This window comes from Sesamum indicum, linkage group LG2 (assembly GCF_000512975.1).
Source record: "Sesamum indicum cultivar Zhongzhi No. 13 linkage group LG2, S_indicum_v1.0, whole genome shotgun sequence".
NCBI classification, from domain to species: domain Eukaryota; kingdom Viridiplantae; phylum Streptophyta; class Magnoliopsida; order Lamiales; family Pedaliaceae; genus Sesamum; species Sesamum indicum.
Genome location: NC_026146.1, coordinates 13,656,684 through 13,673,554, shown reverse-complemented (window position 1 = coordinate 13,673,554; position 16,871 = coordinate 13,656,684).

The window sequence follows — 16,871 nt, the reverse complement described above, 5'->3', positions numbered from 1 at the left end:
TCGTTGGAGTTCATCCTTTTCGCCGGCAGAGTTGAACTCTGACAAAAAAAAAAAAGTGGATTGAAATCGTAAAATTTAAAAAGATGTAGCACTAAAATGCTACCCTAAAAAGTTAAAAAGGACGAAAATGTCAAATGACCTAGGTTACGGAACCAAAAATGCATAAAATTGCAGTTTTCTCTACTTTTTTCTCTAGAGAGTAATTGGAGAAAAAAAAAAATACAATTTTAATCTTGTAAGTATTACGGATTTACAATTTTAACCATGTACGAATTGATTTTGATAATCTTGACCTGCAATTTTAAAAAAAAAAACTACAAAAAGGAAAAAGATCAGTGACCAAAAGATCAAGTGATAATTTTAATATTATCAATAATTATAAATATTTTGTGATAAAAAATATTCATAATAGTATCTTTTTTAGTTTAAATAGTCATAATTAAATAAAATTATCATTAACAAGAATTAACAATAATAAATCATGCATAAAATCATCAATCAAAGCAATAGTGGCACATGTACAATGACCATCCAATAACAACAATTATTTATTTTCATCATATTTATATTGTCACTATAAATGTGTCAATAATTATATATATTAACAATCTTATAGATAATTTTTGTAACTAATAATTATATTGTACAATGAGATCATAACTATTGTCATTTAGTATAGGAGAAATAGCATTTTTAGTCTCATAACCACATCACTTTTGATCACATTCATTATGAGATTAGCACTTTTAGTCTCATAACTTAAAAAAATTAGCACTTTTGGTCCTCATACACTTTTTCAGCGATCTATAATTTAATGATGTAGATCATGTGCTAGCTGTTAAGTATTTTTTATTGGAGGAAAAATTGGCCCTTTTTTAATTGTAGCATATGAGTGCTTTGTTTGGTTTATTTGATTCACTTGTAAAAGACATGATTCTTTGTATTGCTTCTACTTGGCTTCAATTTACAGAAATATGGGAAGATATAATTCAATTTTTATGAGAGAAGAGAGAAATCGCTATGATTTTTGCCCTAATTTCCTTCAAGATTTATTTTTTTTCTCAAATATAGTTATATTTTAAATGGTCCCAAGTTGGAAAAGAAACCAATCTTCTCTTCAGCCAAAAATACTTAATATCACATGCTAGACACGTACGCTACACTGTTAAATTGTAGACGAAAAAGTGGATGAGAACCAAAAGTGCTAATTTTTATAAGTTATGGGACTAAAATTGCTAATCCTGTAATGAATGCGATTAAAAGTAAAATGGGCCTAACTTATGGGATAAAAAATTTTATTCTGCTTTGGCAATTATTCTTAATTAGCAACAAGTCGACAACTTTAAAATTATCCTTTGATATTTTGCCACTAATGTGATATTTTGTTGTAGCGAAATTTTGCACATTAAAGACAAAAATAGCTGGAAAAATACACAATTAAACTGATCATGTGCGCTTTTCAATTATTCAGCAAAACTCGAGCATTTTTATTTCAATGTGCGAAATTTTTAAAAGTACACAATCACTGCAAGAAAATGGTTCAATAGCAACGGACAAGAATTAGCATTGAGCTAATTAGCGAGTAAAAATTCTCATTGCTAATCTACATCATTTAAGACAAGAAATTTATTTGCTAATGAATTTAGCAAGGAAAATTATTTGCTAACGAATCAAGCAATAAATTGTATAAAGTATATATTAAATAATATAGATTAGCAACAAAATTTTTGCTTGCTAATTCCGTCGACGTTGATTTGAACATCAATTTTTTTCCGTAGTTATTAAGCAATTTACTTATAATGTAACAAAACCAACAAAATAAATTCATATAGAACTAAAATTATTATGATCAACTTAAGGGACTAAAATTATAATTTTTCAATTAAGATAAAATCAAAAGAATTTTGTATGACAAGATTTTAAACTAGGCTGAGATATAGCCACCTAGTTCCCTTAATGTTCCCTCAATCATTTCATTCCTAATTCATAAAGTCCAAAATTTTAATTTTATGGCCAAAAAATTTGGACCCCCTCCTCTAAATTCAAAGCTAAATCCAACCACATGCTTTGTGGTCCATAATTACCTACTTACCTTAGCTTAATAGCTTGCTAATCCTATCCAATTACATCGTACCTTCCATGTGATTAATTTATTTATTGGAGTTATATATATATATATGTTATATAGGCAAAAAAAAATCAATTGTTCAATAAAATATAATAATTATATATATAGACAGAGAATAATTCAAACACTCTTGAACAATATCGAGATTACATCAATAGTTAGCCATCGCCAAAATCGAGCCCTTTCTTCATTATACAAAATTAGTGTATTTATGATAGTTGGTACGGAAATATAACTTCGTTCTCTAAGTTACCAAAAGTGATCGAACTGAACGACCATAAAAAAATATTTTTTCAAACATCTTTGTTTTAATTTGCCGTCACAGATGAGGGGTGTTTGTAAATATTTAAAATAAGTTTTTCTTAGCTTATTGAAAATATGTTAAAAATAGTATTTTTTGTTTTATAGTTTATAGCTTTTTAACTGTTAAAATTAAATTAATTTAAAACCATAAGCTATAAGAAGTTTCCTATCATTTTCTACAGTTTATTAGTTAAATTATAAATATTAAACTGTTTTTTTCAAATACTCCAACTTCAACTTTTTTTTTTATTTTTAAATTTTCCTAACTTTTAATGCTCTTAAAACAACTTTACTTACGGCTTATTCCACCATAAAAACAAAAGTTACTGCAATTACCTGTATAGGGGAAAATGACACTTTTCGTCCCATTGATTTCAGAATTCTTATTTTTTATTTCATAATTTTAAAAAGGTAGTGATTTTGGTTCCATTACACTTTTTCGTTAGATACTTTAACCGCAAATACCACGTGCTTAGTACGTGGCCTTTAGGGCCTTTATACTTTTGGTCTTATTAGTTATTAAATTTTCTCATTTTCGATCTCATAACATTTTTGGTCCTATAATTTTTCAAAAATAGCACGTTTTGTCCCATGAACTTAACGATCATGTGACATTTTTTGTTAAATATCTAATAGAAATATGTCGTGGACCAAAACTACTATTTTTTTAAAGTTTCAAGATCAAAAGTAAAAATCTCATAATCAAGAAGACCAAATATAAATAAAAAAAAAAACCTAAATTATGAAATAAAAAATACTATTTTTCTCCGTATAATCTTAAAAGTCAATCCTGCACCTGATAAAGAAGAATGTGCATGAATGATTGTATGATGAGGCAGTTCAGAAGTATTTAAATTTTTCAGATAAATAAATATAAGAGTACTACCAGCTATCAAAGGTACAAACATGATGATACAATAAAATTACACATTAAATTGCAACATTTATTAGTTTATTTTATTATATAATTAATGTCATGTGCAATCATTTCCCAACCCCATACCTAAGTAAATATATTATACCTATTTATGTACTTATGGAGTTAATTTTGGAGTTAGCCACCCAATTGGCTGGATGAAAATGAAATAGACTTATGATGTGGGACTAAAAATACAGTACAATTTTTTTCAAAATTTAAAATTTTTTATTTTTATAATATGTTATTCATTATATCATTCACTGTATTTAAATTCAAAATTTTATTCAATATATCAATATTTCAAATAAGCGAGTACATTTAAATGAGACACAAAAAAATAAAAAATAAAAAAATCTACTATATAGGAAGTATATATACAATCAGTACTTACGTTCATAGGACTCGAACTCACAAATAAGGGTTTTCAAAGTTCGTTTAAACTGATCCAACCGAACCAGACCGAAAATTTGGTTCAAACCAAAAAATTCGGTTCGGTTTTTATTTTTTATTTTTAAATTAAATGAATGGATTGTTATTGTGTTGTTTTCTTTTGATTTGAAATTTTGAATTGTATTCATAAATATTCTTTTCATGATACATTTTATTTTTTAAATTTTGATATTTAGGTATATGTATTTTTGGATAAAATTGAAAAACTACCAAGATTATTTATATATATATTATTAAAAAAAAATAGTTTTTCGATTTCTTTAACCGGAAAACTGAACCGGTTTCGGTTTTTTTTAATCAGAAAACAGAACCGATTTCGGTTTTAACCGAACCAAATTTTTTGTTCGATTTTTAGTTTTTTAAAACCGCTGAATTGAATTTTCGATTTTTTATTTTTAAAACTGCCAAACTGAATTTTTTGTTAACTGAAAATTCGGTTTGGTTCACCGAAATGCACACCCCTACTCACAACTTTATTAACCGAGTAAGGCCTCGTTGACTTCAAAATTTTATATTTAACAGCCACATATCGTCTGTTATTTTTTTTATCAAGAAGAAAAAAAAAAGGACCAAATATGATGTTTGATGAGACTAAATGTGTTATACATTATGAAGGTATGGACTAAAATCAAAACTTTATAAAATGAGGGATCAAAACTAAAATAAACCTATCTTATTGGTCCTAAAATTATAGTTATACCAATTTGTAGGTTAGTGGAGAATAGAGATGAAAGGCATTATTAGCCGCCCAATTGATGGAGTTTACCTACCCAGGTGTGGTAGAGAAATTAGTGATTATTAACTTTTACATGTGGGGAATTAATATCCACTCTTGTTATTTGACTTTAATGTCATGCTCTCTCTTTTCCACTATTATTTATTTAATTTATTCAATATGAAAAAACTTAAATGGGAACATTAAACAATGAAAATTTGAGTAATCATTTTTAAAATGGGAATGTAATTTCTATAAATTAATAGCAGCTGATCGTTCAAAAATGCACGGGCTCAATGGATTTGGACAATCGTTGAAGATTTGTGCTTAAAAAGATTTACTGGTTTTTCATATAAAACTGTCAGTGAATATAATTAGTAACACATGTATAGTATCAATCTAGTAACAATAAATAATCATTGTAACTAAATTGTGTTTTCGTGAATTTTTCTTATTAAGTCGACACTATACATGTGTCACTAATTATCTGTATTTCAATTTTATGTACAATTCTTGTGACCGACACTAAAAAAAGAATTGCTATTGCCTACACCTTAACGGCCATGGACAAAATAAAGCCTTGATAAATAATTATTATTATTAATTATGGATAAAATCGATGCAAATAATTTGTTCACCATGAAAAATATTTTTGGTATGGCTCTTAGCCATGACAAATATTTTAGCCACACTCATGGAAATTACAACCAACAATCCTTGCATGGCCATGGTTAATGACTATTATTGACTACGACTATTTATTTTTAATCATGATAATTATCTATAATTAAATATTATATTTATTTTAATGTAATTAAGAATTATATGGTGACAAAAGCAAAATTATTCCTACTTAACTATTATATATTTTTAGTGACAATTTAAAAATTTATCACTTAATATTTTCTCACTAATATTATATTTTATTATTTTAATTTTCACCTACCTTTAAATCACAAATACATAAAAAATTGCGATGTTGCTATTTATCTATTTGAGCTACATATCAGAATCTGATCATAAATTGGCCAATGAGATTTAGCTTAGGTAGCAAAATTGAGGTTATTGGATATTATTCTATTTTAATAATATATAATATTTTATTTTAATAGTATGTGTTGATTAAATATAATTATTTGATATTAATGATTAGTATATGATTATTATAGTTGTTAGTTGTTAGATATAGGTATTTAAAATTGATGATCCCAATCAACTTATAAAAAGAAATAATAGTTAATCTATTTTATTTAAAAAAAATAGATCATCAATGTTCGGTTTCATGCACGTAAATTAGGTATTGTACGTAATTCTTTAATAGCATGGTTTATAGTAAAAAAATAAAAAATAAAAAAATGGTATATATGAACAATAAATGATCAGTTGTACGTAAACAAAATGCGCATGAATATCAAACTTAATTATGCACATATATAATTATATGAATGTAAATGACTTCTACGTACTGGAACAAAAAATTACGTATTATTGTTCATGCACATTAATTAATTTAATTATTCCTAGCATGGTAAATTATATATATATATATATGTGTGTGTGTGTGTGTCGATTTCCTTGTAAGTATGTCGACATTAAAAAATTGGGCACATTAATTATAAGGGGAAAAAAATTAGTACTTTAACATTATAAATACTTCTAATTGGTCGGAAAATTGTCAGTAGTCCCCTTATTTTAGTGGTCGTCTAACAATAGTTCAATCCATTAGATTTTCATCTATTTTTTATAATAAATTAACCAAAATACCTTGTGGACAGTGAATTATTTTATTTATTTATTTAAAAATTTCTTTTTTTTTGTGGACTGAGCATATAATTGTTTTAAATTTCAAAATTTTCCATCCACCTTGTCCGAAAAAAATAAAGCAAAAACAAAGTTGGCAAATCCAACCCTCTATTTAAAGATTACATAATTTTATCAATTATTAGGAGGTATTGATAATTTTTTTTAAAATAATGAGGAATATTAATAATTATGCTAAATCTCATTAGAGCTTACTATTATAACATATATATATATATATGTCTATTTAATTTTAGGTAACATTCAAAATCTTCAATTTTAACATTGTTTAACTATTTAGCATATGGGAAAGATTATTATTTTTACCTAATTCTTAAGTTTTATATTAGTTAATAATGAAAATTTTCAATTTTCAAGCTAGTTGTACATACGTCACAAGAAGAAAATGTATTATTGATCATAATTTTATTGGCTATGGAAGAAAGCCGTGGTAAAGAACTATTATTAACCATGATTAAATAAATCTCGATGCAAAAATTTAGTTTGTTTATCATAAAAGTTATTTTTGTCATGACTATTGGCTATAATAAATATTTTAGTCACACTCGTAAAAATCACAACCAATAATTGTTGCACGACTATGACCAATGTGACTTTTTACTACGTATAATTATTAATTTTTAATCATGATAATTAATTGTAATTAAATCTTATATTTCTTACAGTGATATCTATATATCAATATAAATTTATTCATTCAGTCTTAACTATGGCATGTCCTATTGCAAAATAATAGGGCTGTTTTCAGTTATAAGGTAATTAATTTCATTGCTCATCATTTAATTTGTTTTAATGATAGTAATTAAAGAAATGTTGTTGTATCTGTCATGAAAATGATTGATTAATGCATCTCAATTCAAAATGTAACTCATTTATGTCATTATTAAGTCAAAAAAGTACCACTCAAATTTGATTTTTAATCACAATTAAATTAGTTCAACGAGTCGAGTTACAACAAGGTTTCAGCTAATTGATGCGTAACCGTGATCAATAACTATTTATTTTTAACCATGACATCTAACTTATAATATATTGAAATCAAATTTTATAATTTAGTCCTATAATTTTAAGACAACTCTGGCCAATTTCCTCGGGATCGACAATTTAATGTATGCTTGTACTTTGCTAATTAAGTACAATTATATCATGTTGGATAAGTAGCAAACTATTTTATTCAATGTAAAAATAACCCTTTACTGCGTGCTATTTTTTTTAGGGTTAGTATTAGCACAGTTATTTCGCATTTTGATACTGAAAATTGAGAATGTTTGAAAATAAAAATTAAAAATTAAAAAGAAAGAAGAAGAAGAAAAAAACAATAGAAGGTTGAGAAAAAAAAGTTAAATATGTAGTAAAAGGTTATCAATTTGTTGAAAGAAACTTATAACTTTTGGCCTAAATAAATTTAATTTAAACAATTTGAAAGCAGAAATTGTAAATAAAAAAAATATATTATTTTCAGTTTATTTTTAAAAAACATTGATAAGTAAAAAATTTCAATTACTTTTTACCTATATAAAGTTGGGAAAGGTTGATGTGAGTTCGAGTTCCATAAATGTGGGTAAATGTTTACTTTTATAATAGAAAAAATTATAATTTCAGTATTGTAATTTAGGGCATTTTTTATTATGTACTAATTAATTTTCACAATTTAGTCGTGTAATACTAAAATTTTGACAATTTTACTTATTTTTCGGCCAATTTGACTAGAAAACTACATAGAATTTGTATATGATTATAAATTTAATTTCAAGTTACATCAATTCATACATGATAAAAAATGTCAACCCCTCTTAAGTTATAGGATTAAAATTGTAATTTAATTCGGTAATATGCAAGTCTCGTGCAATTTTCTGATTAAATTGGCTAGAAAAGGAATATAAATATAAAAAATTTAAAGTTACCAAACTAAATTAAAAAAAAATTGATTCGTGTAGCACGAAAAATGTCACCACCATAAATTACATGACTAAAATTATATTTTTCCTTTATAGTAGTTTGTTGTTTTTTTGTTGTTGAATTGAATTATTGACGTATTAAAACAATTTTCAAACTTGTATATGATGAATTGTGTAACGAATAGTATGTTATTAAAAGGAAGAAGAAAAAACTATACAAAGTATTAGCCTCAACACATACATGCCGCGAGAATATATACCAAAAGATAACAGAAAAAATTGCAAAGAACTCCTTGTGATATTGCAAGTAAGCAAATTACCCCTTATTACAAAAGAATAGTAATTTGCCTTCCTGTGTTTTTTTAAAGATACAGCAATTTAACCCCTTATGTTTTTCAGAATGAAGCAATTCACCTCCTTAAATAGAGAGGTAAATTGCTCCATTTTAAAAAATATAGAGGGTAAATTATTATTATTTTATAATAAAAAATAATTTATTCATTTACAATATCAAATAGAGATAAATTAATTAAACCGCAAGATAAGATGAGCATTTAATACATCCCATAAATCTTGAGAACATAACTAAGGTGTATATATGGTGAAGTAGGAAACTGAATTAGCTCATCTGGAACCGTACTACATGCATGAAGAGGCTATATATACCCATAGAATATATTTGGCACAGTCGATTTAATTGATCTTGACAAGAAGATTGCACACGTGGCATATAGCTATGTTTGTTGTCATGCTTATTTAACCATAATAGAGTCAGAGGCATGAGGTTGAAGATTACGAGGATGTCTGTTACAAAAAAGATTGGTACATGCTGTCCTGCCCAAGACGAACCATTGAAAATCAGTAGCCTCTAACTTACTTTTTCTTAGTTGAAAATCAGTAGTCTTCCCCAACAGATTCTCCACATGGAACCCAAAATGCGTTTTCTGGTTCTGCACATTGAAAAAAATTGCAAGTATGAAATTTGCGACAATATAACTTACCAATCGAGGGTTTTTCTCGAGACTCCATCCTACGCTTCACGTTGCAACGACTATGGGATATTGAGGGCACCTAAAGTTACGAGATTGCTTCACACTTTGCATGGCCTTGGCGTATGAAGAAGACATTTAAGATATTCCTAAGCTTAAATCAGATAAGAACATACTCAAACTGAGGAAGGATTCAAACTTTAGGTCTTTTATGTTGAAGAAGGGGGCAATTCAATCATTTAATAGGCAAAATCAGGTAAAAGATCTGCTCACATAGGTGCATGTATCCCACTTCTATCACAAGAAGATTAATTGCTACATTTTTAAGTTCGTAGGTATTTTTTTTTTAATACATGGGAATTTTTTTAATATTAATATCACAAGAGGGTAACATGCATTTAACCCGTTATATACATATATATTGTGATAAAGTTAAAATTTATAGTAAATGATGTATTTAACATAGTGAAATGAAGTTGTTCAACTAAAATAATTTTTGCCCGAAAAACGTTTAAGTTTGAATACTAAATAGTCTTGTGTGGAAGACACGTTCTTGTCTCTACACAAGGCCTAATCGTGTTTAATTCCTTTTATTTTTTATTTTTCATTCTTTAAAAATATTTAACATAATAAAACTTTTCCTACAGATCTACTAGTCATATGTCGTTCATATGATCATTTTTCAACCATATTTTCGTTGGTATTATCAAAAGGATCAAATTGAAACAAAATTTAAAATTTAGAAAAGCGGGCAAAATTCTTTTTTGGTCCCTTTTAAAAAAGGTTATTTTTATTTTTGGTACCACAATTGTGGCGAGTATCGCTATTGGTATTATAAAATAAAAAAACACGTCGTTTTGGTCTCAAGTTAATGGCAGAGGCCATGTGCCTCACGTGTGGCAGTTAATGGCCGTAAACTTCTATTGGTTCACGTGATTTTGACTCCAAAGGCCCTGTTTAATGGTACCAAAAGAATATAGAAACGTATTTTTTTTATACTATTAAGAGAAAAAAAAATTATTTTCGGCCACAAACAATAAAAAAAAAAATTTATTTTTCACAAAAATCCATATGTTAAGAAAATTTTATTTTAATATACATATATATATAATAAATAGTTCTAAAATTATAATTATTTTTATTTTAGATAATTTCTAGGCTCTATTTTACTATTTTTGAGATTAAATTATTTATTTGGTCTAAAAATATATTAATATTTGAGCACAAAGTATAGAAAGTAAAATTTATTTTGAGTACAAGTATTAGATCAAATTTCTTTATAAAATAATAAATTAATTTTTAAATTAAAAGTATTTACGTTTGAGATAAACTGCAGCAACTATTAATTTTTTTTTTTGAAATTGAAATTTTGTTATTTAAAAAATATTTTAATAAATTTTGACCATAAACTATAAGAAATAATATTTTATTTTTAAAGATAAAAAATAAAGAAATATTATTTTAATATAAATAATAAAATAGTTTATAATTTATAATTATATTTAGTTTAGATAAATTCTAGCATATTTTAATTATTTCTAAAATTAAATTATTATTTATTTTAAAGTATTTTAATAAACTTTGACCAGAAAAGGTAAGAAATAAATTTTAATTTTATTTCTACAATTTATCTCGAATATAAATACTATAATTTAAAAATTAATTTATTATTTAATAAAATAAAATTTATCTAATACTTTTATTCAAATTTACTTTTTGTGGTTTGTGCTCAAATATTAATATATTTTTAGATCAAATAATAATTTAATTTCAAAAATAGTAAAATATATCTTAGAAATTATCTGAAATAAAAAAATTATAATTTTAGAACTATTTCTTATATATATTAAATAAAATTTTCCTAACATTTTTACTTTTGAAAAAAATTAACAAAAAATTCTTATAGTTTGTGGATGAAGTTGGTCAAAACAACTTTTTTCTTTTAATGGTTACAAAAATATACGTTTTTGTATTTTTTTTGGTATCATTAAACAGGGCTTTTGAAGTTAAAATTAGTCAAAGTCACGTACGGCCACGTGTGAGGCACATAGCCTCTGCTGTTAATTTGGGACCAAAAAGGCGTGTTTTTGTATCTTATGGAACCAAAAGCGACACTCACCACAATTGTGGTACCAAAAATGAAAATGATCTTTTTTCAACGGGACCAAAAAAGAATTTTTCTCTAGAAAAATTAAAGTCAAAAAATAAACATAAGAGATTAAAATAATTATAAATGCAACAAATTAAGTCATATGTTATACATAGTGTTTAAAAGTAGTTAAATTATTTGGTAGTTAAAATAGCAAATGAAATTCCTATTTATTTTAGATGGCTTATTGGGTACATATATACTTCATTGGTAACAAATTTACAATTTTGTCCGATTAGCCCCACCTCACTATCATACCATAATTGTTCCCTTCCAAATCCATCTAATTAATTGGATTCCCAATCATCAATTTTGGCAGCATGGATGAAATCTCTTTCACGTCACGTGCAATGAACATAGATATATGCTCAATTTCCTGCTAAATTTTTAATAATAAATCCTAAAATTTTGACTAATATGAAAAAGTTTTTAAATTAGTAAGTTAAATTTACCAATGGAACAATATGGTGGACCAAAATTAAATAATACTAAAAGTAGTATATTTAACCTAAAGTCTTGTTAGTGGTAACATCAATAACGTAGGTGTAAAACACATGCCGAAATTATACTCTTAGTCGTATAGAAAAAGGTTAATATTTTTTATTTTTTGTTTTATGGGATTTTTAAAATAGTTTTAAAATTGAAAAATGTTAATATTTAGTCATTTTCTTTATAAAATTTTTAAATTCAAAATTGAGAAAATTCGATACATTTTTTCCACTGCTTTAGGAAATTAATTTATTGGACTAAGTGTGTCGAGTTTTTATGATTTTGGAGATATTTTAAGAATTTCGTAAAGCGTAGAACTAAATATGTCGAGTTTTTTTAAATTTGGGCCCATTTTAAAATTTTCGAAAAATAGCTACAGGATTAGAAATTAATGTTGAATTTTCTATTTTATGGGACTTAAAGTGTTATTTCGTGAGAAAATATGCATTACCTTTTGTAGTACTTATAGTTATATATTTATTAAATTAAAGAATATATAAATTTTTCTATATATCTTTTTTTTATTAAAAAATGTTAGCATATATATAACTTTCATTAATTAATAAGGTTGTCCAAAGTTTAAAAATTTTAAAAATCTTAAAAATCTTTTCCAAAAATAAATTTTGAATAGTAATGAAAATTTTCGTTTATATATATATATATATATATATATATACCACCGTAGAAATTGAAATCTTATGTTTATTAATTATACACAATTAGGGTGATGACAAAGACCCAAACGAGATTAGGCCTTATGAACATTGAACATAACCAAAATGATGAATAAATTAGGAAACAATGGATTTGATAGTAGTAGTTGGAATTGATAGAGATTCAGCTAATTTCTAATAAACAAAGACACGAATCGATAAGTTATCGGTATATTGATACGCGAGTTTGGATTTTAAAACGAATCATTGTTAACGAGAGGGGTTTGAAATCTTAGAGTCAGACTTATTAGGAGGAATTTAACTCTTTCGCTTCAGCTCCGATTTTGATTGGCTTTATTTTTAATGTGAGATGACGGCACCTATCGTAAAAATAAAAAAATAGTTAAATAATAATAATAATAAAAACATGTTATTCCTTTAGCTAAGTCAATCCTTCTAGGGTTCCTGATGCTTGCTTAATAAGACTTTTCATTGAAAAGAACAAACACAATATATTGGAAAGAATTTGAAGCAACTGGTTACAGGAGAAGAGGATGATTGGAGCACTGGTTTAGGTATTTAGGGCAAAATAAATAAAAAGATGTAATAATTCACTTAGATAATCTTCTTTTTTTTTTAAGGGTAAATTATATTTTATCATTCAAACTATATTCAGTTCTATATTTTTTTTTTATTTTTTTGTCAACTTATCAACTCAACTTTACAGAATTTACACTTTTATCATGTATGACTGTTTTCTAGACAATTAATTTATGCTGCTAAAACATCATGTGCAATGTACATGTGATATTTAAAGACAAATATAGTGATATTTTTCAGACATGTACACTACATGTAATGTTTTTTCACACAAAAATCGATCAGAAAACAGTCATATATGGCGAAATGCAAATTTCGCAAGGTTGAGTAATGATTTGACAAAAAAAAAAAAAAAAAAGATAACAAAGTATAAAAAAGATTATAATATGGTTGGAAAGTTAATGGAAAGAAAAATGAGAAGGAGAATGAAATATGTTGGAGAAGAAAGAGGTGAGTTGGGGGCATGGCATGTTCTATTTTCACATGCCCATCTACATTGTTCCCAACTTCTTCCTACATCCGCTCATCACTCACTCCTTCTCCTCTACTTGGATCATCCCATCCATGCAAACATTTTTTTCTTTTCAAACTTATTAATAAAAGGGATCATTGCACCATTATTTTCTGATATTTGATATAATTACACATAAAAAATTTTATAGTTTGAAAAAGTATATTTAGTATCCTGATGTTTGTTTATGTCTAAAAAATAGATTTTTCCATGATTAACAAAAAAGTTGAATAAAAAATTCATATTTACCCCCCATTGACTTATTACTCACTTATTGGATATCATCTATCAATAGTTTTTAAAATTATTCGCCAATTTTATCTCCCAAGTTCATCAACCACTACCAAAGTAGAAATTTTCCCAAAGTACACAGTACTTAAAAGAAAATATGATAAATTAATACTATCTATTATATACGGTCAACAAGCTTAATATAAAAATTTAAATGTCAATTATGGTTAATTAATATTTATCATGATTTTTAACTAGTTATGATTAGTATTTTGGCATCGCCTACATAGATAATAGTTAATAGCCATTCTATAATCGTGGTCAATTAGTATTTGTCACAACAATATATATCTTTCTGGCCATTGTAATAACCATGGCCAAAAGTCCAACATCACCGTTATAATTATTTTAATTATTATTATTGTTATTATTATAGTAAATTACAGCTACATCCCATTAGATTTGCCATAATTATAAATACCTCCTCATTTTAAAAAAAATTTCAAATATTTTCCTGATTTTAATGTCCGTCTAACAACATGTCCATTCTAGTTAGCCTTTATTAAGTCTCCATTCAATTATTATGGTGTACTAACCAAGACGACCTTTTGAATTATGAATTATTACTTACATATTTTTTTTCTAAAATTTTTAATGACTAATATACCCTATAGATTATGTACTTTACCCAACTTCAATTTTTTTTTACAATTTTTCAAATGTTTGTTTCTAAAAAAAAAAATATATCAATAAGGGTAAATTAATAATTTCTACCTCACAGTCAAAGAGCTACATAACTATTTTTCATCTGAGTGGAGTAATTGTAATTTCGAGGTATTCGTAATTATACAAAAATCATGTGGGAGGTAGCTATAACTTTCTCGTCATTATTATTAACAAATCGTTTAATAATAATTAGTGAATGGTAATTAATTATAGGGCAAATTACAACCACTTTTCCTGAGGTTTGGTATAATTTCAAATACATCCTCGTTATTTAAAGAATTACAAATACCCCATTGATTCTAACGTTCTAACAACAAGCCAATTCCATTAGATTTTTATCCTATTTTTATAATAAACTGCCCAAAATATCTTTATGAATTATAAATTCATAAATTTTTACTCGTAATTACACCAAATTTTAAAAAATCTTATAATTTACCCTCAATTATAATATGACTGCTCCATCATCATCAAGACCTGTCCACTGTGATGATGCATGCATTTATATGCGTGATGAACATGTAAACATCCAAATTAAATCTGTTTCTTGATTGGCTAATTAAATTAATTTCCCGCATTCCAAAGAGGCAATGACCAACTTATCTTGAGCCATCAATTTTTCCAGCCCGACATCTTTTGTCTTATCAGACCCTAATTAATTAAATTTATTATTACCACATGTTGCATTCATTTTACTGCTTAATTACTCCTGTAATTAATTATAATTATTAAGGCTGCAGCCAATACTCAACTCATCCTGATCAGGACATCATGTTAATTACATGTACACCTAGCCCTCTCACATGACACAGACACAGTCTTTCCTGACTCCGTCGCTACAAAAAATTATATCACTAGTAAAAAAGTTGGAAATGAGAAATTTTTTGTTAGTAATTAGCCACGAATTTAATAGAGAATAAAAATTTTAAGTTCTTACTGATTTTAAAATTAATATCAGAAACCAAATAGTTTCTTGCTACACTTTATAAAGGAATTTTAATCCTACAAACTTTCATAGCTGGCCTTGGCAACAAATATTGAGCAAAATCAGCAGTAAAAATAACCAATGGTAAAATCAGCAACGACTTAATTATCAAATAAATATTTTTTTTTAATAAATTTGTTGTTAATGTAAATTAGCAATGAATTTCATTAATTATAAAGAAATCATGTTGTTGCTAATGATATTGTTTATTATAATGCCCTGATTAGAGAATATTTAAATAATAAAAAAAGAGAGAAAATAAGGACATTTGAAGTTTTATTTATTTGTTATTGAGAAATTACAAGGGTTGTACATATGTACCGATTATGTATGGGACTGTACCAATTTATATGTCTATGGAAAAAACCCTTTTCTCGTCATTGTACCTAAAGTATCAAAATTCGGGGCTGGCTAGCTAATACCCTAATACTCTTTAATTCAATTTAATTTTATTTAGCTATTAAGTTGTTTTTTTAAACAAGAAAATATAGGATCAATGTATACTATTATTTGCTGTTACTGTATTTGAAATGTAGCTATAAATATGTATTTACTGTATAATCAATCTTTTTATTTAAATTATAGATATATCACGAGAAACTACATATATTTGTCAGTTATGTAATTTTGCTAGAGTCACGATAAATGTTATTCAAACTAAAATTTTCTTTATATTTACTTAGTAGTTCGACCAAATACGAGAAATTTAAAAAGCATTAAATAAAACTTTATATTTATATTATCACTATACTTAAAACCAATAATTGGAATATTAATGACGTCGTGCCTTATCAAGACTTTAATAGGCATCCAGCTCGACCCTTTGAATATTTGAAAAAAATAGCAACACCACTCCCAACAGGGGAGACAGTAAACTTCTTTTTCAAAAGTTTAGAGAGGATCTTGTGCCATTAATATTTTTCCCAAGGGATTATCACTTCAAATAAAGGGTAATTCTAGATAGGAAAAAAAAATGAAAAAACACATTATTTACAAAAAGGTAGATTATAAAGAGTTTCCTGATTATTGTCATAATTATAAATATTTTATTGTTGTCTGAAAAAATTATAAATACTCTTTTGAAATTAACGATCGTCAAACAAATACCCCTATTACGGGTTATCATGAGGGAATATTTATTAAAATAATTATTAATTTCAAATAGTATTTATAATTATGATAAATTTGACAAGAGTCTGTTATAATTTATTCTATTATAAAATAACAACTTTATTTTGAGATATATTCCAAAAAGAAAACAAAAGTAAAAGTATTGGGGGGGGGGGGGGCCCGGGGGGCGCTGG